Below are 23140 nucleotides of genomic sequence, written 5' to 3'. Positions count from 1 at the left end.
CACTCCAAAAGTTTTCCATTGTCGGTTCAAAATTTTGGTAGGATGCAGGGTTACGCCAGGGAAAAAAAAATTGATACCTCTAAACTGAACAAATTATTCACAACTTTTATTTTATTTACTTTTATGGATGAAATTGACGGTATTCATGGAAACTAGCGTCTACATCCCAAAACGGCAGCCTATGAGAGAGGCGATTCTATTATTTTCATCGGGGAGTAGGGGAGTTAGAATACTTTTCTGAGGAATGCAACGGCAGTGGACTATATGTTTGCTTACATTTGGAAGTTAAAAAAATTGCTAAGGTGGATTGCCTTAGTTTCTACGGTTTCTTACAGGTAAATATTTGGCACTTTTTTCGGTTTGCTGATAGAGGGCAAATAGACAATTTACCTTTATAATCCGAGTTTGTCTATTTAAACTTCAGAAGATTTAAGATGAAGCGAATATATTTAACACAACAGAACACAATCTTAAGACTTGTAAATCTTTTAAAAGACAACAGCAAATTTTTAAACATTACTGTAAAAAATATCTTCACTTCTAATTATAATAAATAATGAGATAATGCATGAATGAATTGTTAATTATATGATAACTATGCATTTATAAAGAGTTTTTAATAATGAACTATAAATAATATTTTTAATTATCGATGTATTGTTTTTTAAAAGATTTACAAGTCTTAAGCTTGTGTTCTGTTGTGTTAAATATATTCACTTCATCTTAAATCTGCTGAAGTTTAAATAGATAAACGCGGATTTATAAAAGTAAATTATCTATTTGCCCTCTATCAGCAAACCAAAAAAAAAAAAAAAAAAAAAAAAAACCTGCCTAATATTTCTCTGAAAGTAACCGCAGAAATTAAGGCAACCCATCTTTGTAATTTTCTGAACTTCTTAATGTAAGCAAACATCGTGCACTATCGTCGGCGTTCCTCAGAAAACCATTCTAACTTACCTACTCCCCGATGAAAATAGTAGAATCGCCTCTCGCATAGGCTGCCGTTTTGGGATGTAGACGCTAGTTTCATGGAACAGTCACATTTCAGATTTTCAAAAGGATTTACATTTTCGTCTTCTTTCAATCGACCAGTTTTAAGACTACGCGTCAATATGGATCAAGGGTTGGCAACTTGTCAAGGAAACAGAATACCTTTTCTTTTGCAGTCACGGCGATAGAAGGCAATAGAAAACGACACAGTTGCTCCTGTTCTACAGACTCGCGGCCTTACAAATGTTGCCGAGAATTTCATAAAACTGGGGTCTCATGCTCATTATTTACTGGTTGTAAAATTTGCTAGGACTATAAAAAATATGTAGTTACAATCCCACAGAAAATCATAATATAAAGTTCATTTTATAATAATAAAAATTTAAATAAAAAATAATCCCAACTGTTGTCTTTACAATCGACTACACATTTTTATATGCGATCGATGATGAGAAAAGTACTATAGTAGTGTTGTATCTTTCTAACATTAACCTGTTTTTGGATGACTATTCTAAAAAAAAGATTTTATATATAAAAAATAACAAATTGTACAAGTTTGTGAAGAATTTTTTCTGTATTTTCATGTTTTTCATTTTTCAAGACCGATATACGAACATATAACTTGTTTATTTATTAACATATCACAAATTATTTTCACATATACATATGTAAGGTATAACAAAATATGAAAAATGTTTTTAAAAAAATAATTGACGACCTCAAAATTAACATTCTAATTTTGGTGATCTCCCCCTGGGTCCATTTTTTTCTGCCGGGTTCCAGACTTTTCTATGTTACGCAACGTTTTAATGCAGATACCTCTTGTCCTGTAATTGTAAACCAAAAATTGGAACTGAAACTTTTCCCACTCATGCTGCTGCCGCTTACTTGCTTAAGGTGACGTCGTACTTCAAATAAAACTTCAAAATGAAACTTTTATTCAAATATAATTAGGAAACATCTTGTCTGCAAAAGGATGGTTTGATATACGTATAAAAATAAATATTGTGATTCTTTAAGATCCATTGTGCTAAATGCGTCATCATTCTTTTTCCACTTAGCCCTGCTTTCAAGCCACTACAGTCTTCTCAGCCATCTACGCAATATCTAAGCTGTTAAAAGTTCCAGTTCCTTAATCTACGCATTTTAAAATCATTACATATTTGTAAAGAGTCGACAGAAGATAAACCTGGTGAAAGTTTCCCTAGTGGTCCTCGAATTCTGCTGCCTCAAACTTCTAGTGAATCATCAAATTCGTTTCCAGTGTGTGATTTAACGGCATATTCAAAAGTTCTTTGAAAATCATCTATCTATAAGTTCAAAATCGAAAAGAAAAGAAAAAGGATTTTGAATCAAGGTTAGTTTCGTAACGTAGTGAAATATGGTTAATGGTTCTCAAGCTTTGAATAAATATTAATTTAGAAGCCAAACAACAAAAATCAGCGTTATATTTTCACATTTTCACAGGACTAGTTTCATAGAATTTCATTTCTCTCATAGTAAACCCTTAACGGTTTGTTCATTTTTCCTTTAGCTAATGCTTTTTCTTAATCAACTCAGTTTCCTTATCGAAGTTGTGGAGGTAATTGCATTAAGTTGCAAAGGTACTCCGGAAGACAAACGCCTTGGGCCGAACTATCATCCTCAGCTGCAAAAGCACAAATTTTGACATATATATGCGCTGATTTTTGTTGTTTGACTTCTAAATTAATATTTGTTCGGCGTGTTATTGCATCTTAATCTTTGAATAAATGTTTATGCATTTCCGATCATTGCGTAAAATGAAAAACATCCAAAGTGCATTTGCACTTATAACGTACCATAATGTGACATTACTGCACAAAAAATTGGAAAGACATTTCTAATAGCTAAATAATTTTCATCTAATTAATTATGGCAAATTTGATTAAAATACTAAAAGTTTCAATTACCTAGCAGGCATTTTTCTTGCTGTTTTATTTTTAATTCAGAAAGATTGAAACCTAAATTTATTGATTTTTTGCGTGTAAAAATAAAATATTCATTACAGCAACTTGCAGTTTTTATCAAATCGCTGTACACGTTAACCAAATAAAAATACTTCTGACAGTAATCCCGCAGTGCACTTTTCTGAAAGCAAAACAAATTTTTTATCGCAAAAAAATTTATTGGAAGACATATATCGTAGTTCAGAAAAGACATCACGTTAAGAATCATATTAACAATTATGCTAAATATAAAAATAATGCTACAAAAAGCATCGTACTAACAGTATTATTAAAACAGAAACAACGCACAGTTTCATCATTGATCGAGTTTTGAATCTCTTGTGAAGCGAAATGTTTGCTTCACGCTGTCTTAATGAACAGAAAACCAGCCATTTGGAAAGAGAAATTGAAATATAAAGCTACATTTTTAATTGTGGTAGGTTAAAATTCTTTTACGATTTCGATAGTATTCTTTACTCTTTCCGTATAAGTTGTCATTTTACATAGGACGAAACTGCTATTGGATCAACTAAACTCTCACTTTCTGGGCTGTTTAAACATTTGTAAGAGAAGATAAAGAACAACAAAGTTACGCTCTTTTGATTGCAATTGAAGATGATAAGAAGATAACAAAAAATTCGTTTTGTTTTTATTTATATTCGACCGAAATCCATCGCCTGTAGACCTTGTCAGGCTACCGAGTTAATTTATAGAATTCAAAATAGCTTTTATCTTCAGTTTGTATATAAAGTGGCGTAAATTTTTTTAATATCCAATTAAGCATCAAGGTTAAAATACCAAAACAAAATATTCGAATAAGTTTGTAAGGATCCTAAGTTTTAGTAACGTTTATTTTATTTTAAAACTGTACTATCACTTCTTATTTTCTACTTCCGGCCAGAATTAAATGCTTTAACTTGTTTATGCAAATTGTCTTGCTAACGCCAAGTACTTAAGTTGTGGCTTTTAGCCAAGAGAGGGGTAGGAAGGAGTTATAGGAAGCAAGTCGTTTGCCACTGTAGTTTTACGAGTTTTCACTCGGTTTTTGGTTGCCTTTAAGGCCAGAGGTTTAGCCCTCTTGATAATTGCAGACGTATTGTAGTTTAAGCAGCTCGGCGTACTACATATGTAGCTTTCTTTAAATAAAGGCCAATCTTAGTGCTAGGCATTTGTATACTAATTCAAAGTTAGTTTTTAGTTACAGTTTTAGTTAGTAGTTTTTATATTCTTACAGTCAGACCACAAGTGGTTGGTCTTTGTATTCCGAAGCTCGGAAGATCCTGTAAAAGATTGAAAATAAAGGGTTTCGTATACCCTTCCTGCTTGTGTTGTCTACTTCACACTTTTTTGAACATAGCTTGAGTAAGCTCCCTGTTCCAATTCAGGACCATTCATGTTTCCAACGCAAATCAAGAGAAATACAAGTCCTGATAAGTTGGGAAAATCCTCAAAATGCGTAAATATTTGCCATACGCAACCGGTTCTCATTTTATCTTGATTTTTTTTAATGAATTATAAAATTCAGTGACGAATTTGCTCACTTAACTGTTAAGCAGCGAAGTCCTTAAAATCACTGTATCACTTAATCACTCACCGTATTTTAGAAGAAATGTTTCTATTAATAAAATGGCATTCTGAAATATGGTTTGGCATCTTAAAACAGAAATAGAATTTTTAATCATAAGTTTATACGAATATATTATCATGATTAGTAACACAGGAAAAGAACAGAGTAGTAAAAAATTGAGAGTCAAAACATTATTGTATCCATATAAAACAAAAGCTTCATAAACTATTTGTTTAACAGCAAGGGAAATGTTTCAAGATATCGTTTGTTTGGAAAGGTGTTGCACTATAATGTTGGACCCCCATTATGATGACTGATTCCTGCTGAACTCTTATATGCAGACCCGAATCGTTTTTACAAAAGAAAGAAATCTAATAAAAAAATGTACTATTTTTAGATACCTGTGACCATATTTAAAAAGCTTTCATGTGATATAAGAGCGAATAAATGTAATATTTGTAACTAATATTTTACTCCATATTTCCTTAAAAATCGGTGGTTGATAATGAAAAATAAACGTTACACCTAATATTCAGCAGTATGATATCTCTAAAAATAACCACAAAAAACTAATAAAGTATTATTGGAAAAGTAAAGCAAAATAATATAGAGAAATACTATAGGCATATGATTAACATACGTATTTAAGCAATAGGATTTCGGTATCATCAGGAAATCAATGAAGAATGAGGAATGCATCTACATTTTGCAGTTAAAAGAGTGAATTAAGTTTTATAACTGGAAATATTGCATCTAGTAAAATATGTCAGTTTTAGTAGCCAAAATAGTTTTCATTTTCTAACGCTAATCTTTTCATAATCGTTGCTTGTTTGACTGGAATTTCTCCTTTCGAGCAGGTCATTCTTTAAGTCCAGGAATTCTTTGTAATATCATATGCCGAAGAATTTCATTAAGTGTCCGTGAATTCTTATAGAATACTCCTTTTCCCTTTGAAGACGTTGGATAATATCTTTTCGTTTGGATCATTTTTACGTGAGAACATATCCAATTCAAACATCTTAATAACAGTATTCTGATTTTCACGAACATTAACAGCTGAAATTTAATTACCCGTCTGTTCTGGAGTAAATTTTCATCGTAATTAACAGCCTTATATTGGAGAAATTACGTTACTTAGATTATTTGTTAAAAGAAATATTCCGGGACTACTTTTTTAGAAAGTATACCTTCCTATATTACGTTCTAAAGGAAGTTCAATCGCGTTGAAAATAAACGTAAAGAAAACAGCAAAAAACTCCAAATTAACTAGACCATTCAGTCGCTAGAAGCTGAAAATGAGATGAATTATCTGCTATATTGACCTTACTCTTCTGCCACTGACTAAGAAAGGATAAGCAAGTGAAAGAAACTGGATTTCGATGCTGTCTATAGAAAAGTATAGTTAGAGTGTCTGCTTGAATTTTAAAACTTGCAAAACTTTTTGCTAAGTCGAGGGAAACGGCTGTATTGCAGCCTTAATTACATATACATAATTTCAAGCTGACCGGTCTTTTTGTGTGGTTAAGTTACACCGACTTCTCAGAGTTCATGCTGACAACGAAAAATAATGTAATATCTCGAGTTGTGTTCTTGCTGGAATATATGCTGCTACATAAAAAAGTTAAAAAATTTTTTAAAATTTTTTAGAAGAAACGATTATTAGTTAGTTCACGTACTACTGATAAAAATTTTGAAAAAATAAGATGCATCAAAACTAGAATATGAGTATTTTTTAAATCTAAAAAATTGTAGTTATTGGGTTATTTTGAAGCAGGAGACTTGAAAAAGAAGCAATTCTCTCGCCGGGACATTCCAATCAAGAAACATAAGCCAGTAGTTGATGCAGCAATTCATCTTCAAGAAAATAAGCGTCAGCCATCGAAGACAACATCACGACGATGTGCATTCTGCAGCACCAAGGAAACGCCTATAAGAACAGTGTGGAAATGCAGCACATGCAAGTTGCACTCTGCTTGGAAAAGAAAAACTGTTTCCATGAGTACCGTAGAGACTGATTTGTAGGGATGTGTTCTGTGGCGGTGGTTACAGACACTAACCACCAGAAGTGGTAATTTTTTTTCACGCGTCTTGGAGAAAATGCGTGTAATTGTCGCAAATAATTTCATTGTAACACCTGATATAGTAAATAAAAGAAGATTTTTGCTGAAAAAATAAATTTCCTTTTTTTGCCCCTCAAAGAGTTAAAGGGCGACTGGGGGTTAGAATAACCAATCGCCAAATCGTAGTGGTGATGAATTATTGTCCAACACTTTTTAATTCCGGCGCTCCTGTAGAGTCATTAAATTATTTTGATGCGGCAGACGTGAAAAATGAGCAATACCCTCGCCGGGACTTGAACCTGGACCTCTCCCGTTAGGCAGATAGCCCTAGCATGCTCTGCCATAATCGAATAAACCAAATCATAAACTTTACGCTCTGGATCATTAACTTTTCGTCTCTGAATAACCTAATTGTCAACAACTACGTTAATATCGTGTTATAAGTTGCGGAACACTGTTGCTACAATTAACACTAAATATCCAAATTTAAATTTCTGCAAGAAATGAATGTTTGAAAGATCTACAGTAATTCAAGGAATTTTTTTGCAATTGTGATATTTTTCTGCTTCTCGGGAGCTGAAATAAAATGCATTTAGAATGCAAATTACTGTTACATGAAATGTGTTGTGTTTTTTAATTTCCGCAATAAAATAATAAACTTAATGAAAATGATAAAAAATTCAGATCATGCTTTAATATTCAATCTACTAAGGAAGGTTCAAGCGAAGATGACCAGCATCCTGCAGGGTATTTTAATGCAACTTCTGAATTCACTCCAGTACTAGAAGGAAGAAGTGATTGCGAAATTGTCGCAATGGCACAATATGTACTAATAATTAATTTTTAGTTTACTTTTACTTTTTTTAAAATTCATTTTAGTTTATTTTTTTTTTTATTAATTTTTTGATCATTTTAATTTTTGTATTAATTTTTCTTTATATTTCACTCACCGTCAACGATGCCATATGAAATGTAATGTTTGCGCGCTAATGTGTTAGACAATTTTGATTTTTTATAACAGAATTTTGTTTATTCGATGGTAATAAATGATAATGTAAAATGGTATGCTCCTATTTTATTTGACCATCTTCTGGCATTCTCATTAACTTTTGGGGTAAAGAAACTTCGCAAAAAACTCAGCACTTACATTTTTTGTCGGGCTACTACTTGTGAAAGAGATTTAAAATCCCATAAACGGTCCTTTATTTTATGCAAAATTTTTGCACAAATTTTTGCTTTGCAGAAATAAATCATAGCAACACAATTTCGCAAATATAAAAAAACAATAACACTTTTTTTCCTGTTTACTTTTAAGCCAAGTCGACTCTAAATTTCCTGTCTGCAGATCTGTTACTTATATTCTTTTTACGATAGCATTACCTCTGTTGAAGGATTGCTGTTATTCAATCAGCACTTTATTAATCTTTCCTCAACTAAAATCAATCTTTTGTGCGTATAAAATTCACAAACTTTATTTTCTTCCAAACATAAAAAAAAAAAAAAAAAAAAAAACTGATTTTTCTGTGAATTAAGCCGTTGTTATTGTCTTTGAGAGAATGATAAACCTGATCGTTACCAAAAGAGAAGAATCAAGTACAAATAAGAACATTATCTTTTATTTCATTTTGTTATGAACTATCATAAATATAGTTAGATTTCATTTAAATTATATAATGAAAATCAAAAATATTTCCATTGATAGTGTGTATAGCATTATGTATATGTTTAACTTACTAAAATATATAATCAGGTACTATGAATTATAATTATTTATGTATATTATTTTACTTATCGTAAATTTAAAAAATTAGTTTATTCATTCAGTTAAATTTCAGATTACACCATTTATAAATTTCAATATACAGGGTGTTCGCAATGATTGTTATGATTAATATTTTACTCTGTTGAACGTAAAGCTAGAGATTTTATAAGAACTTAAAGCTAATTTTATGGGTCTAAAGATTAAGTTCGCACATTTTGAACGATTTTAATGCAATAAAACCATTAATCTAAGTTTTTCAAATGTTAATTATGATAAACTTTGTCTTAAATATCAATTCCTCTTTTATTTTCCTGAAGAAATGATATTTTTTAATTTAATCATAGAAATGTTTTCCCACTCCTTTGTGCTGCGTTTCGTAATCTGTTAACTGCCTTTGGTCATCTTGAAAGTATCCTTTTTGATAGTCCAGAAGCATAGTAACATACTGGCGTCGCACCAAGAAACTTTGCAGCAATACGTGAAAAGGGCTTCTGTAGCGATCTCTTGTCTCCTCACCTCTAATTTCTGGAAATTACGTTGCAGTTATTGACGTATATAACGAGGTTTTACGTCAGCTAAATTAAACGCCTTTTATATTATTCGGATTTTTATATTTAAATAAAAATGAAATTTTTTTAAATACCAAAATCCATAATATGATAATACTAAACTAATTTTTATGTTGCTTTAGACTCTTTTTTAGTTTTCATCGGATGAAAAACTAACTTTAATCATAAATACTTTACTAAAATTTTCCTTAAACTCATAAAATCAAATTTCCCAAGCCTTTCTTTTCGTTTTATGACAGAAATTTCTGTGTTATAGCAATTCAAATATAGCCATGCTTCTTCTATAATCAGAACAAACTTCCGTTTTTCATGGAATAAATGATTTCCGAAAGACTTCTACATCTCGTCTTACATTCTATCATATATCTCTAAAAATAAGAAATACTGATTTTTTCTTTCTTCACTTTTTTCAACTTACACTTTATATATTATTTTATTCGCAATTGAGATTGTTTAAGATTTGATGATACAGCTCACCAATTAGGTCAGAAATTTTCTATAAATATCTATTTTTTCCCTCTTGCTTTCGAAATTGTCTTCGAAAGACGCACTTCTATCTAGATAAAAATAGAAATTATGTTTCCGTTCGAAAGCAGTAATTACCGGTATTTTCTTTTATTGTGGAGCGTACTACATGTTGGGCTCTTAATTATCTTGAATCTAAGATTTTTATATCTTTTTATTTCGAAAAATGAGACTTCTTCTTAAGAAAGTATAAAAGTGTATCCTTCAGCTAAAATGCATTTATATGAGTCAATCTGGGCTTAAAAAAAATTTGAATTGATGCAGACAACAATTTACCCCTCAATGTAAAAAATCGTTGCTAGTGATTGTAAAATAACAGCCAATAATAACTGCAACCGATTGTTTAGGATTTTATGAATTTAAGTTCTGTTTAATCAAAATCATTCAACAATCCTGTGAACCACTTCTGTAATTCTTCTTTTGTAGATGCTTCAGAACTTTATGTATAATCCAACGTATTTTCCTTTTTTAAGTTAAACGGCTGTAACCTGAACACAGAAGCCATACAACTAAAATCTGATTCCCACTTAAAAGTAAATGAGTTAGCTTCAGAGTATTCTGTGTCTTTCTTTCAGTATCACATAGTGCATGTATGGTCTATAAAAGTTATGAACTGATTTAAGAGGTTATGAATTTTGAACAGTTTAAAAAAATCAAACTTTGTTTTTGCGTTTATATTAAAATTCGATTTTATACGGGTATTTTGGAAGAAACTCATGTAAAAACGAATGCTGTCGTTAAAAATAGTTCAAAGATTTTGCCATTTAAAAGTTCAGATGGTCTGTATATGTTTGCATTTTAGCAAATTCCTCATATTAAATCCTTTTAAATCATAAAATGCTTTCGCGTACAGTTTTATACAAATATATAGTTGTACATGATTGGAAAGTTAATTTGTTAATGTTGTTGCCATTCTTTTTATTTTTAAACTTACGTATTTTATTATGGGGCTGAGGATATAACTTTTGAATAAGTGCACTTAATAGTTACAGAAAGTACTTTTTCCTTGGGATCAGATTGAAGATAATCTTAAATAATGGCTGTTCCTACTCTCAAGCACATAAGGAAAGGTCGAACGTAGTTAACAACAAATTATAGTTGAAAACATGTTAAATCTTGAAGCTTCCTTAAATAATGTTCCCTCATTCTTCATTTTGTTTTACGTGATTCTTTTTATTCATAATAATAATGCGATGAATAAAAATTGTAATGTTTCTTTCTCCATTATAAATGAAGTCTGGACCTCTCGGAAACACAGCTCGCAGATACTCTAGTTCCAAGACTCTGAAAGTTGTCTCATCTGGTGTTATTACCTCATAGCAACCAAATGGATTGCCTCTCAACACGTAATATTATATCGAATGCATTTAAACTTTCGTGTAATGCATTAGAGAGTCATAACGCATTATTACCTCATAGCAACCAAATGGATTGCCTCTCAACACGTAATATTATATCGAATGCATTTAAACTTTCGTGTAATGCATTAGAGAGTCATAACGCATTATTACCTCATAGCAACCAAATGGATTGCCTCTCAACACGTAATATTATATCGAATGCATTTAAACTTTCGTGTAATGCATTAGAGAGTCATAACGCATTAAATTTTGCAGTAAGGCAACATATTAAGAGGAAACGTTTCCGTTTTAATTCTGAGGGTCCACCAGCAGCCAAAAGGCAAGATCGCTAACCACTGGTAGTTCGGATCTGGGTTCGAATCCCGGCTGGCTACAAGGACGTTTTCGTGACTTTACCCATGTGTAACGTGTATAAGAGACAGTTTCCCTTAGAAAATACTCCATGAAAATTCCCCTCCCCTTAGGCAGATAGCCCTAGTGCGCTTTGCCATACTAAACTAAAATTAAAAAAAACGTTTCAATTCTGACGTTTTCGAATCAGAATAACAATAAAAATTTTCAAATATATTTGAAAAGTGTTCGTACTTTATCAAATTTATAGACATGAGTTAACTTTCCATTTCAAATATTCGAAAATATACAATAGTAATCATATATACTTAAAGAAATGAAATACATATTTAATTATGCTTACTTAGTTACAGTTCTAAGACCAGAAAGTTCGAGAAATAATTTGAATAACTGGCATTTTCTTTTTGAGTCTCTTTTTTCCTACTTTCCTTTATATATATATATGTATGATAAAAAATATGAAAGCAAACTTCTAAATTTAATTCACTATAGCCTCTTTTATTTTCTATTTCATTTGGAAACTTCATCTCTCAGTCTTAAAAATAGCGCCGTTTTCTGCGTCATTCAAATGAGTTATGCGATCTTACGTAACCCTTAATGCAGATGCCTCTCGACCAATCACCAAATTGTAAACCGAAACTAAAAACTGAAACTTTTGACTCCCTCCTTTCTTTCTATGAACCGATACGTCACTTTTGCTTGTGCTTTCCTCTTGACCAGACGTCTTTCTGCAATCGTATGTGTGCAATCGCTTCTATGGCAATAATATCAAAATTTTAAATGTTCTTTAATACTCACGAGTAGAGTGCCAAGTGAATTGTGACCACAAATGAGAATTTAAATGAATAAAAGGAATTTAATCCGGATCGACTCTTTCTTCTTCAAAATGGACGGACGCTGTAAGCATCAAGTATCTACGCAATCAGCATTTCTAGGCATAGTGCTTCCAAAATTTGTGCTATCATTACACGTATATATATATATATATTGCACTTTAACACATTTTCAATACGGCTGTAAAGCATTTTATCTTCGTCTAACTAGCTTCAATTTTAAATTAAACCGCCTTTCTATTATTATGCACATGTTATGATGACAGAACAGGTTGTTTTAATTTAACTCACGAACAAACTAATAAGTAGACAAATACGACCCAGAAAATAGCACCAATATCATTGCTGACATTCGAATGACGTTCTTCAGGCGTGCTTCATTCTCCAAATGATTTATTTGAATTCTATTATTACCTTCAAAATTTAATTAGCACCAAGAGGAGGTCCGGAGTAGTCATCTTCGGAAAGCCTCTGTTATTGTTAAATTAAAGTGAAGGTTTAATTTAGGAGAAAGACTAAGGTTTGTTACGTTAATTTGCGTCTTTTTCTGATAGTTATTTAATTTAAGTTGTCGTAAATAGATTTATTTGAGTAAATTTAATTGAGCAAAGCGTCCTGTAAATTGTAGAATAAACTCGATGTTTAATTTTACTCAAAATTAATTCCAGTTGATTCTAAATCTGCCTGATCTCTCAGTTCATTGTAAATCAAATAATTATATAATCATTGTTTCAAAAAGAAAATGCTGATTGTCATATATATATTCAAACAGTATTTTAGCTTGTTAATTACTAGCCACAAAACTAAATCGTTCAATTATTATTTTATTCGTTAATTTAATTAAAGTTAAATATATAAGATGAATTTACCATAAGCTGGGATGACTTTAGATAATTTGGCATCTAAGTATAATTTTAGACTTATTTTTAAAAATAATAAAATGTGCTTATTTTAATAAAATTAATTAAATTCCTAATTAATATTCATCGATAACAAACAAAAGATTTATATTATGTGCTTTCGAATGTATTTTGCAATTAGCAATGCTTTTTGCTTTCATACCCTTTTGTTGTTGTTGTTGTTGTAGATATGCTTCTAAACTTCAGTCAAAAGTAACGCAAACAGCGGGAACAGTATAAATATATAAATTTTGCTGCTATTCAAATTTTGAACCTCCTGACAGCTAGAAGGGGGAGCTTCCAATTTCACCTCGAAGGCATGCTATGAGGAGGGAGAAAATAGCTCACATTTTCTATTGCTTAAAGGATGACTGAGAGGCGGACACCAGATGACCAGATCCTCGTGGTCACGAATTATTATCGACCATTTCTTAATTCGGACACTACTGTAGAGATCGCTAGACATTTTATTTCGGGACGGAAGACATGAAATACGTGCAGCGCCTTCCCCAGGACTCGAACTCTGGACTTCCCGATCCCTAGCCGGACGTACGTCCAGTTACACCTCGAAGACACGTTGTAAGAAGAAAGAAAATACCTTACACATTATATCATTGCAAATATTTTTCGTTAAGCGGCAATTCGTTTACTGTATTTTAATTTTATGAATGTGCTGGAAGAAGTTTCAAAATATAATTTTGTTACAAGATTTAATAATAGTTTATCAAAGATGAACTATTGAAACGATTATCATTTCAAGATATAGAAAACACACAAAATACCAACGATTAATTTATTAAATACCTTAATTAAAAAATCTGATGTGTACACCACATGACTTCCTTGTACAGAATATTTAATTATACGCATTTTTTCTTGCATTTCATTTAAACTTATTGGATTGAATTAAATCTAATTCGCCGGCAGCGCAAAAACCCCAATAGAATAAATGCATTCTTTAAAATTGACTCTATTTGTTTACCATAGCGACACTCTGGCGCTAGGTTCACTTAACACTATCATATTTCGTTCATATTATAACTCAGAATGCACTCAGAAAATTTATATCATTTGAAGAATTATCTAATCGTTCCCACATGTTCTATTCAAATACTTTAATATGTCTAGAACGATGTATAAAAGAAATTAAGCAAACAAAACAAAAAAGAAACAGTTTTTCACAGACTATTGAGTATTTCTCATTCAATTAATTCAGTTCTCACTTCGCGAGAAGGCAAAAATACATAAAAACTCAAAATATCTGTATTAAAAATTACGAAGTAAATTTTAAACACTTATTTCCTCGAAGAAATTCCAGGAAGGATTAAGCACGATTTAATTCGCAATAATAAATGAAGGCGTTATCTTAGTTGTTGCGAAGCTAAGTTTCTCTAGATTGGCAACAAATCCACTATTCTGCTGTTTCAAATGTAAACAAGCAATGGCCGCCATCAAAAACATTATTAGGTTTAGCGGCATTTAAACAACTTTAAAATTGTTGATAATTCTAAAACTGTCGCATACATATTTACTAAAGGCATAAAAACCTTAACCGGAAGATAAGAACAACATAATTCAATCATTTTTAAAGCAAAAAATTTACAATTTACAAACATATAACAGTAAAGAAACTGAGATGACTGAGCCGGGTAACAGAGTGGATATATATAAATATATTTATATACGTTTGGTGCGGCTGATTGCAACCAAAATACGAGGTGCACATCTACATGTTATAGCAGTCCTGTATACAAAATTTCAACGTTCTGAGACTACTCGTTTTTGGGTCATGCGAGGTACATACGTACATACGTTCGTACAAATGCCACGAAAAATTCTCTTCTGAATTCATTTTAAAGTAATTAATTCATTTTATAATTTTTTTGGAGGAAAAGAGTCCTTTATTCTGTCCTTACGTACAGATATCACGCAAAAACATCGTTAAATTTCATTCGATAGCGGTCAAAATGGATATTTTCGTTGAAATATGCTGCCTGAAACTTTTCGCGATTACAATACTTCCTTTTTACTTCGTACAAGTAAGTAAAAAGATGTAAGTGCAAGCCAAAACATCTCATTCTATCAAAATTTACAAATAAATAATCTAGGTAAATTTTTTTCCCAATAATTTCATATTAAACTAAAATGACATTCCTTCGATTTCGACTTTTAATGCATTGCAGAGCAATATTCTGTAAAATCATCATTTCTGCAAAAGAGAGACAAAGGATCAAAGGGATATCTTTCGGAATTCCAATGATTTTTTTAATGAAAATTACACTTCCATTTCATCTGGACATGGTGATGATGAAATGATAATTTCAGAAGAGTAGATTTATGAACAAACTTTTCTATCTATTGACAAAAATACGGATACTAAGCCTCTGGAATTTAAGATGTTACTAATGGTACTTTATGGCAGGGAGCAGTTTCTTCGAATTGATGTTTCAAAACGATTTGAGGACGTCAAATAAGGTGTTCAAAGGAAGTAAATACTGGAAAAGGTTCTGAATGGATTAATTCCATAATTTAGGAAGAAAAATTCAATCTCTAAAATAAAATTCTAACACGGCTTCGTTAGATTACAGTGTTAGAATATCTTTAACATTTATTAAGCACTATAAATATTTTCTGTTGTAAAGTTGATAATTATAATAATAAGCTTTTTTTAGTCAAGGTATTTTTTTAAAAATTTTTAAATACTGTTTTACTGTTTTTTTTTTTAAATACTATGTAATGTTCGTATTAAACAAGTTTTTTTTAGCAAACTGCAATTTTGTAATTTCTACTTTTATTTATACCTTTCGTAACCCAAAGCGTTACCTTTTAATTCTAACAACTTAAGTTTTTAGGATTAAAAGCTTAGAACTTTTTTTTGAACTTAGGATCAAAAACGTGTTCACTCCAATACTGGAGCTAAATTAGCCAAACTAAAAAATAATATAAATAAATAAAAACTATAAAAATTATTATTCAATTTTTGAATTTTGATTTTGTGTAACATTTGTCTGCTAATAAATAGAATGATCAGTACTGATATACAAATAAATATTCAATCAGTTGGAAGCAGTTTACGTAGATGTAGTTAATTATAAAGAAATAATTTGCAGATAGACAAAGAAATTTATCGATTAATAAACAGACAGATATAGCTGAATAAAGTGAACTTTCTCTTGGATGACCACCACAGTACCACAGGATTTTCATCTTCTGTGGCGATGGTCATCTTACGGTAATGACATTCCGTATTAATAGTTATTTATATTCCTAATAGTAAATAATTACTTTTAAAAGTGTTCTTAGAGAAATGGTCACCATGATAGGGTTCATTGCATTTTAAGATATACCAGATATAATAAAGCCCATATATTCATGCAAATAAACCTGTGAAAAACTGCAGCTATTTTTATTTATTTATTTATCTTTTCGATAGAATAAATATTAGTTTATAAACATTTGAAAGAAAGACCACATTATTATTTTATTTCATACAAGTTCATGGCACTGTTTATGCACTAAAGTTACTCATTCTTTTTAATATTAATATCTAATATCAAACTTTTGGCAAGCGAACATTTTAATTCAATCGCCTGTCTATTTTCCATATTATACACTGATATTAAAGCAAGCGAAATGTATTTCAATAGCAACATTGCACACCGTTTCTCATTAACAGAGAAACTGAATTAAAACATTAAATTGATGCGCCTTGAAATAATAATGCCATATACATCAAACTCTTTACCTGATGTGCGGTATGCTTAACGTTCTATCGCCTACAAGCCGGTGTCTGCTCACTCCTGAGGTTCAACTCATCGCTTCTCTCTCATCTTCCACAGCATTTTCTCGCTTCAGTAGAATCATCTCTCTGTGGATGGGGCTGAACTGTGACGTCACTCTTAGGTTTACCCGCAGGGTCGTGACGTCGCCAAGTGGAGCCAAAAATAGTTCTAATTCCGATGAAAATAAAGGGGTTGTCGCAACCCACTGTGTGATATGCGGTTAACGTTACATTTAGGTTACCGCAGACATAATGCGCTGTAACGACTGTTCATTGAATGGCTTAATACTCATTTGAATCGCATTTTTCTGTGTTGAGCACAATTTAATCAATCGTGATAAAAGTTAAGTGCAGAGACATGTGCTAAATGCCACTGGATAATGTTGAAGAACTAAGAAAAGCACGTTGCTTTAATAGATATATGAAGGAAACAATATAAATTGCATGCATGTATCACATAGAGGAAACAATACGCATTGCGTATAAATGTATGTAGTACATAATATATAAGTAGGTTGCTCAGAAAACATAGTAACTAACTTCCTTTCCGTAAAATGATAAATTGAGATGTTTACTTCCAATTACTAAATTTCTCAAATAATAGCAGAAAAATTTGAAAATAGTTTCAGCGCTATGGGAGGGATGGGATGACTCAGCAAAAAGGTGATCTAACATTTTAGGTAGCCCTCTAAAATTCTAATGAATAAAATATTGATTAGTATATGTATTACGAATAAATAAAATTTGTAAACAAAATTTCAAATTACATGAAGTTAAAAAATGCACTGTCAACTAAAAAATAATTTTTTAGCTATTACAATATTCTTTGTAATATATAATTGAAAATATAATCATGGGGATGGGAAATTTTAAATCAAAATTGTCGAAAAGAAGTTTAAGTGAACCGAATGTAATCGTTCTTATGAATATTTATATAAAATTTCTAGCCTATCAATTCAGTTGTTCCGTCACATCATGTTAACGTCCTACTATAGCTTATGTATGGGAGTCTCCATGATTTTAATTTTAATCGAATTAAAAAGAACTACCGCATTTTCCAAAGTGTAATATCGTGCTATAAGTAGTAGAACGACCCTAGAGTCTTACACTTCTTGAAAAAAAAAATTTCTGATGGACGATAATTTTATATCCCCTGTTTTTAGTAAACTGGGTCTTATGCGTATACCAGCTCCCACCTTAAGTGGAAGAGAGAATAATACGATAACATAATTATCGTATTCTCTCGTGGTGTAAGTAATCTGGTTAGCAGTTGGAAGACCCATGGTTCAAATCCCGGCGAGGGCATCGTTGATTTCTGTTGCTCATCCTCCGAAAATATTCCATGGCATGTCGCCATAGTATCGTTGCTGGACTATTATAAAGGAAATTCGGAAAATTATTTCATCTACTTTGACGTAAGATTCCATACAGTTTATTAAACTTCTATTTGATTTTAAAACATGATCTCATCTTCGCTAAAAGTCGTGGGCAAAATTTGGTAAATTATGTTCCATATTCCGAAAAACATTTATTTCGAAAACTATTTTTCGGGTTATCCAGCGGTGTAAAGAGCAAAATCCTGCAATGATCGACCATTAAGTATAAATTTCTGAGAAAAATTCACCATTAAATAAAATGATATCTATATTAAATTTTGAAAGAAGTTCTCGAGAAATATTGTATTTGCATCGTAAATATGTATGTGTGAAAATTTCAAGAAAATCAGGCATAAGAAGGAATTCAAAAATTAATTTCAAACTTGACCCAAGCAAACAGAGTATCCAAGATAAATATAATTGTGCGAAACGAAACCTTTTTCTAACTTCGCAAGCAAAATAAACAGAGATTACTCTGTAATGAATTTATTCATTTAAGTAATTTTTCAATGCCTGTTATTAACGTCATTCAGCACTTTTAAGAATAGAACAGAACATTTTGTTTCTAATTGATTAGAGCATAGTACTTCACTAACTGCAATTATTGCTCCACGTACGTAAAATGTCAGATTTTGTTTATCCAGAACCTTTCTATTGACATCATTAAAATTTTTTCATATTAGGTCCTCCCAACAACAACAACAACAAAAAAAAAAAAAAAAAAAAAAAAAAGCTCTTTTTGGGGAAAAAAGTCGTAATTTGATGGAAAAAAATCCTTTCACGAAGCTTACAAAATATACTTTTGAAAACAAATGCTTTATATTCAGTGGCTGCTGTTTTCCAAACAAGCTTTCATCTCCTCATTTATATTGATCTTAATCGAATGCATTCCGAATAACGAGTAAAGCTAAATTCTGACCAACTGAAAATAAGTAAGTACAACAACAATGGCCATGAAATACCTTTGCCTTTCCATCAGTGTGTATTATTCAAAACCATTCCCTCAATCTATTGTATTTCATTTAATGAAATAATGTTAAGATAGACAGAAGCACTTGAAAGTAGACGGTATAAAAATACTCTGGAAAAAAATTAAAAAATTAAGTAATAAATCACCTGTAAATATATTCACGATCCTTACAGAGCTATGCGTATATCACGTTGAAATATTTCAATAGAATGTAATAGATTAGGATAATTTTGTTTCTGTGAGAAAAGAATGACGTGGTACTAAAATTCTTAATTTTAACTAAAAAAATTTGGCAAAATAAAATGTAAATTTTACAGCAGTTCTGATAGGATCAAAGCGAAGTACGTTTATCTCTGCAGTACGTGTAACAATACTTGACGTAGTGAAGTATCGTTATACAAAAATCAAGAAATCCAAAGAAGAAATAAAATTAATTTTCTAGAAATAAATAAATTGATATCTGCTTAAAATTGTTATAATGACTATATGGCTGACTAAAAACAAAACTTACAGGATTTACACGACCAGACCTGACAATATCACCTTCTTTCTTTATCGCAACTAAAAACAGGCGAAGTGTTACCTAAGAAAGTATAAGTCCTTGTGAATATATTATGATGTAATTACCAAATTCCCGATCAATAAAGAGAATTTAAACGATTTCGAAGATAAAGTGTAGAGGTTTTTCAAAATGATTGACCCAATTTCAAACTATTTTATTTTTTAAATTTAGAAAGGCTGAGTGATAAGTAAGAGTGAAAGGAAAGAAAAACACGCCAAGTTTTATTCTGTTTGGTATTCTATAGTTACATGAATGACGCCAAGATGATAATCAAATTCTTATATTATTGTCCCCATGGGAAAAACAATATGAGTTTCTGAAATCATCTGAGGAACATAATTATCACATGAATTTCTACATATTTCATGAATACAACTTCAATATACAGGGAAAAAGTCGCATTAATTGTGGCCATTGTGGAAAAATCAAATAACTGGGTTCATTTCGAACACCTCGAAAACACTACTGTAAGAAAATCAACATTCTAATCAATATACTATTCAGAAACTGAAAGATTACCTCCGCAATGATCCTGTTCTCTAAGAGAAAGGAAAATTTCCTAGTTTAATAATAACGAATCCCAGAAGCTACAAGCTGAGATTGCTAAATAAAAATGCTACGAGCTTCGATTATATTTGAATGGTATGTGGCTCACAGTAACTAAATTTTCTTACACATCCAGAATTTTCCATGAATCTTGCATGTTCAGTCTCCTTGAACTGTTCAAGAAAAATCAAAGCATCAGAGAATGAATACCTTTGCTTCTCTGATTCTAAATGTAAATCTCCAAAATGTGATTTTTACTTATTTTATTCTGCTAATTTTAGAACACTGCAGATTTGTTTCTATAAAATAACAATTAAGCTTATTAAGCTACATAATCAGAATTTTTTAGGTAACAAACCTATGCCTCAACTTTCTTGTACGGTCTTTCTTGTATGTATACAAAATAATTCAATCAATTATTTTGTAACCTACATAATATTTGAAATCAATGTTTAAGCCTGTGAATTTATTGATTGCTCTTTCTAAATTCACCTTTCAAATAATTTTTCTCTAAAAAAGGTTAATGTTGCACTGAATATTTTAGCCTGGGTTTGGAAATATATACATATTTTTCGGTACATGCATCTTTTCGGAGAAATGTTGCTTGGGTAGATTTTGCGACCGAATTATTACGATCTAATATTATTAACTCTTCAAATTAGAGTATTTCTAAAAAAACTAAGCAAGATTTTCCTAAACGCCTTTAAAAGAGTTTATGAATCCTAGTTCAGAAATAATGTAAGAGAAAATAAGAATCCAATTCTTGCTAATTTCTCTGCTAATTATTGCTGATATCTAAACGCCGATTTGGCTTTGCGTTTTTTGAAGTGAGATGCAATGTGATGTTGAAATCATTGCCAGCTTTGCTTTCTTAATCAGCTGATCAAGAAAATGGCACATTGCCAAAGGGGAAAAAAACTCTACTTAACATTGATTTGTTCTTTAATTTTGGTGCAAGCAGGTAGGAATCCCATTCATAAATTTTTAATGCTCATCCAAATATTTATATGCGCGGGATGTTAATTATTTTTTGTGAGATTTTTAAAATACTATTATCTTAAATACAATACACTAGGCCTATCGTTATTGCAGCTAGAATCTTAACAGTAACATATCGAAGATCAAATATAAATAGGGTATTTATAAAGCAGTTCCAACTTCGTTGTTACGCTAATAGTTTCTTAGATGGACTAATTTAATAGTAATTAAACAATAGAATTAAAATAGAACTACTCAGTAATGCGATAAAACTTCAGAAAAAATTTCTTTATATGGAATTAATAATTAATTTTTAATCTAGAAACTCATTACTAGGCAGCATACAAAGAATTATTTTGTAACCTACATAATATTTGAAATTAGAAATGCCTTTTATTAATTACAGCAATTATGTAGTTGTGAAGAATGTCAATTAGTCGCACTAAAACTTAAAAATAAGAATTATTAAGAAATAGATTTAAATTTTTTAATATCTCGCTTATTACGTGATTCGTTTCTTTCTTTCTTTAACGGAACATGACAAAGCACACGAGAATTATCTGATTAAAGGGAAGGATGCCCCTTTCTGGTGAACTTTCTAGGAAAACGTCACTCGTAATAACCGTGGGAAAAACTACGCCAATCTCATAGCATTAGACTGTTCGCTAAAAATGTATAAGTCAAAAACGTAAAAGGCAAATCTAATGGGTAAAATGTTTTTATAGATTCTTCATTTGATTACTAAACGCCATAGCTTAATCTACCTTAAGCATACTTTAAATGCATAGAAGATTTCGTCTGCAGCAAAGGAAAGATGATATAACTAATAAATGTAGAATATCTTACTAAACTTATTGAATAATGCACTGAAAATAAAACGGGCCCCATGTAATCATAACTAACGCGAGGGGGACTGGAAAGTAATGTCGCTTTCTTACATTAAATTCAAACGAATAAATTTGTAACAAGTTTTTATTTTTAATCAATAATATAATCACCTTCGTTATCAGCAACCTTTTGCCATCTAGTATGCCGATTTCAATCCCAGACCGATAAAAATCAATTGGTTTTTGAGTAAAATATCTCGAGATGGCATTTTGGACATCATCCAAATTTTCAAATTTTTTGTCACTAAGAAAATGTTGTAGGGATCGGAATAAAGGGAAATACGAAGGTGCGATATCGGGCGAATATGGTGGGTGAGGCAATTACATCTCACCCCAATTCATTATATTTTTCCAGTGTTTCTCGCACAGTGCGGTCTTGCATTGTCGTGTTTCAGAATGACGCCTTTTCCGTTGACAATCGCCAGATATTTTTCGATTAAAGATTGGTTCACTAGATACAATTGTTCACAATAAAGGTCTACATTAACAGTTTTTCCAGGTTTCAGCAATTCAAAATGAACAATTTCGCGAATACTCCATCAAACACCCAAAAGAACCTTTTCGGGATATAAACCCTTTGTAACCCCTATTAAAACTGCCTTTTGAGTTTTGGATTATCATATAGGACTTATTTTTTTGTCTCCACTAATCAAACGATCAAAAAACGGTTCTGTATGGTGCCGTTGAAGCAATACGTTGCATGTGATGGATAGGTTGGCTTTGTTCTTTTCGGACAGATTATGGGGACTCAAACACCTGCTTTGCTTATTTTTCCATTCTGCTTTAAATGTTCTTGGATGGTCGACCAAGATTCGTTAAAAGTGTTTGACATGGATTTGCTTCCACTTCTGCCTTTAGCATGTTGTTGTCGACATGCGCAGAAATGACATTACTTTCTAGTCCCCTATTACTATGTGGTGGCAAGCTATGACAAATTTCTCTCTTTTCTTGTGATCCTCAAGAGTAGATGTTCGTCGGCGTTAACAGTGCATCGACCTTCTTTTAAGGGTTTGTCAGGTGCTGTCTTCATTAGAATAATATTAAATTTAAAATTTTTGAAGTATAGTTTTGTATACACATGCAAAAAAAAATTATAAAAGCTTATTTTTTTTCGGAAGGGAAGGCAATACTAAATTTTGCTTTTTTGTCGTGCCTT

General features: G+C 31.2%; 1 protein-coding gene across 5 annotated transcripts in view; it reads right to left on the bottom strand.

Moving 5' to 3' along the window:
* Positions 1-23140, bottom strand: part of LOC118189284 (monocarboxylate transporter 12-B-like) — a 156508-nt gene that overhangs the window by 72099 nt on the left and 61269 nt on the right. The window contains exon 1 of one of the 5 annotated variants that reach the window (XM_035359862.2): positions 16630-16783. The exons of the other annotated variants lie outside the window; for them this stretch is intronic. The gene's annotated coding sequence lies outside the window, so the exon portion shown is untranslated. Of the gene's footprint in view, positions 1-16629; positions 16784-23140 lie in introns of those variants that run through there. 5 annotated transcript variants of the gene reach the window in all.

The sequence above is a fragment of the Stegodyphus dumicola genome, chromosome 6 (assembly GCF_044657685.1).
Source record: "Stegodyphus dumicola isolate Sdum_Otavi_A_Nest chromosome 6, ASM4465768v1".
NCBI classification, from domain to species: Eukaryota; Metazoa; Arthropoda; class Arachnida; order Araneae; family Eresidae; genus Stegodyphus; species Stegodyphus dumicola.
This window is presented reverse-complemented; position numbering and strand designations above follow the sequence as displayed.